Source organism: Rosa rugosa, chromosome 2 (assembly GCF_958449725.1).
Source record: "Rosa rugosa chromosome 2, drRosRugo1.1, whole genome shotgun sequence".
NCBI classification, from domain to species: domain Eukaryota; kingdom Viridiplantae; phylum Streptophyta; class Magnoliopsida; order Rosales; family Rosaceae; genus Rosa; species Rosa rugosa.
The window spans coordinates 43,515,662-43,519,326 of NC_084821.1; the positions used below are offsets into that span (position 1 = coordinate 43,515,662).

General features: G+C 35.4%; 1 long non-coding RNA gene across 1 annotated transcript; it reads right to left on the reverse strand.

Moving 5' to 3' along the window:
• Window positions 1–1,737: 1,737 nt before the first annotated feature.
• Window positions 1,738–3,337, reverse strand: LOC133731625 (uncharacterized). Its single transcript, XR_009856747.1, has 3 exons — window positions 3,122–3,337; window positions 2,364–2,421; window positions 1,738–1,861 (listed from the first exon to the last, which is right to left on the reverse strand). It is a non-coding gene; the product is annotated as an uncharacterized LOC133731625 (long non-coding RNA).
• Window positions 3,338–3,665: the final 328 nt, after the last annotated feature.

Below are 3,665 nucleotides of genomic sequence, written 5' to 3' on the forward strand. Positions count from 1 at the left end.
ATGCCAAAAAATGCTTCAGACAACAGATCTGATCTGTCGTCTGATGAAGTAAAAATCTGTTGTCTAGGTGGCTGCCGTCTCTAAGCCATTCAGACGACAGATATTCTCCGTCGTTGATAATGCACTCAGACGACAGATTCTCTGTCGTCTGAAGTACCTAATATTGAAGAATCGGGGTCTATCTGTTGTCTGAAACACCATACCACTACATATTAATGTTGTTGGAAATTCACTTCATCAACGGATTCAAAAAATAACTGTCGATGTAGTTAATGTAAGATGACGGAGTTTTTGTTGTTTCTGTCGTTTGATTGAACCAATATTAAGCTTAGTTGATGCTTCTGTCGTCTGATTTAAAGAACAATGACAATTATATGTTGACTGATTTCGTATGCAACAACATTTATACCGTGAGTTATGTTGTTTGAGATTTGTTTGGACCACCTAATTCTGTTGTCTGAGAGCTCTTTGAACTCTACTTTTCTGTTGTTTGAACGTGGTAGAAACAACATATCAACCACCTACTTCTGTTGTCTGAGAGCTCTTTGAACTCTACTTTTCTGTTGTTTAAACGTGGTAGAAACAACATATCAACAACCTACTTCTGTTGTCTGAGAGCTCTTTGAACTCTACTTTTCTGTTGTTTGAACTTTGTACAAACAACATATCAACCACGTACTTCTGTTGTCTGAGAGCTCTTTGAACTCTACTTTTCTGTTGTTTGAACTAGGTAGAAACAACATATCAACCACCTATTTCTGTTGTCTGAGAGCTCTTTGAACTCTACTTTTCTGTTGTTTGAACTTGGTAGAAACAACAGATGATCATTTGTTTATTTTGTTTCTATTTTCTTGATACAACATAAATTGTGAAACCTGCATATATATGTTGCCTTTCAACCATTTCAACATCATTCATTTACAATCATCAAAACCATAAAATTGGACTAAAATCTGCATTGAAAATGATGGCTACGTTTCATTGCATCAACATCATCCAAAATACAATCTATAGTTCCAACTCTAAACCTAGCCAACAGTTACATAATGATCAAGAGAACCAAAAAACCATCTTATTGATCTCGATCATTTACCTAATATTGCACTAAGTCAAAAACCTATAAGGTAAAGAAAGAGTAGCTAGGCAAAGCAACTGCATGCATAATTTAGGTTCATCAACACTTTCCATCAGTTATATATAAATGCACAAAAGCAGTTCCTGATGCTACTCATCTACCTTAAACAGAACCAAAGTTAGAACTTCATAACATGATTTGCCCATTCAGCTCAAACCACATCAATATCCTTATGTGTGTAAGCAAGATTTGATTTCCTTTCCCACTGAAACAAGCAAATGCAGCAAGTTATTATGATGCAATCAGATTTCATATTATAGGCATATTTCAGATTTGGACATAATAAGGTTCATTAAATTTGAGAAGCAAATGCAGCAAGTCCATTATAACCAAGGCAAATAATCAAATTTCTATTTGGATATGCGTATCAAAGGGAGAGCCAACCAGAAATTTAAAACCATAGACCTTCAACCATGACCATTTTTTTACCATAATTCTGAAACTTGATACCCAATTTGTTAATTCCACTAGTGGAGATATATATATACAGACACTTAGAGCATGTGTCCAGTACCATAATTAATGGTAAACCTGGTTTATTGGGATTCCACTTATAATAGAAGCACAACCAGCCATTCAAATTATGATTAATTCATATATACCTTTATAACAATTGACCACAACCTAATCTTGCAAGATCTTTAACGTTTCCAACTTTGGAGAGGCTAAAAACTCATCTGAGTGCAGAACCCATTTCTCCTTCACTCCTCTCCTTGACCAGAAATCCTACATAACCCAATAAACAATAATATATATACTGAACAAACATTTAATTCGGTCAAAAGCTATAAACCCAGAACCAAAAGATAAACACCCAACCCGATTTCAAGAACAATGCAGATAAGGAAGCTAAAGCACATTTGGTAGCATAGTCTGCCCTCTCGACGTGTGCAATTTCATAATTAAAATATCATAACCATAACAAGGCAGGCCACATCAACCAAAGTAAAAATAATTAAATGGCATTCACATGATATAAACATAAAAGTCAGAATCAAAATTAATCAATAATCCCTGTGATCTTCATATTCACAAGATCGATGCCATGAGTATATGAACAGAGGAAACAATAGAAGGAAAAAAAAAGAATCAAAATCTATATCATGTATATATTTTCACAAGATTGATGCCATGAGTATATACACAGATCAAGGGATGCAATAGAAGAAAACGAAAAAGATGAGAATCAAATAGGAAGAAATAGGCAAAGAAAAACGATCGATGATACCTGTCTCTTGAGCCAGAAAAAAAAATCAGCACTAAACCAATTCAGCTTGAATCCAAACCTGCAAGAAGAGCAAAACAAAGCAAGTTGAAAAGGTACCACCAAACACAGAGTCAACTCCTAACCAACATATATGACTTTTTCAGACTTTTGCTTCCGCAAGAAAAGAAAACACAAAATTCAGGATGTACATGCATGAACCAAAGATTTTCATCTCACAACTCCACCGTCAAATCCTGCATTAGTTGTATCAATGCATTTAAGAATTTCTTAATTTATACATGGTCGTTTACTCCATCAAAACAATCGTTTGCCCCAATTTTTTACTTACCCTTTGATTGTACTACTCGGAAGGACTTTCCGACCAAGCGGCTTTACTAAGCCCACCGACAGTTCTTATAAATGTCCTCCCACTCTCTTATCTCTCTTCTCACTGCCTCTCACTTACTCAAACCTCAGTTACTCTCCTCTCTAATATCTCTCCTACACTACTTAGAATGCAGACTATTTCTCTGCAATTGCTTTATTTACTGATGTACAATGACAGCCAAATATTAAGACATAAATAAGCATTGTCAACAGAGCTCCAAAAAAAAAAGCATTGTCAGCAGAGCATTGTCAACTCCTCAACTACACCAATTATGTGATTTTGAGTACGACCAAGTATCAATATGCAATTTACAACACAAAATCATTAACAAAATCACAATCCGGACAATTAACCAACAACACATAACTCTAAATATGGATTTCCCAATTACCTTTTCTATTCAGTTTGCTGTTTAAAACCAATTTGAGTTCTTCAATTCGTCCTTAACATGAGATCCAATAACCCGACCAAACTGACTTTGTCTTCCATTGAGGAGTGCAGCAGAGTGCTTGTTAATTTTCAAAATCTGCAGCAGAACAGCAGTGATCCAAACAGAAACCAAGATTAACAACTAATCAAAAGTTAAAAACTCATCAAACTAGTATAATCTTCTCTGCTCACATATAAGTATGATCCATGTTAAGAGTAAGACAGACATTACATTTCCCCTTCAAAGAAACTTTAAAAATATCTACAACAGACCTTCAACCATTTGAAGTCCAAAAACATCGATCATGCTACTACAGATCTCAATCAAATTGGTCTGATTCGGTGAATTAGAGAAAAGAGATGAGAGAAGATGTGCGTCGAAGTCAAACTGGATGAGAGAACCTGAATACTCATGTATGCGCTGCCGAAATCTGATCTTTCCAGATAACATACAGCAAACTCCAGAGACAGTTGCACAGTGGCCACAATTATTGCTTCCGCTTGCT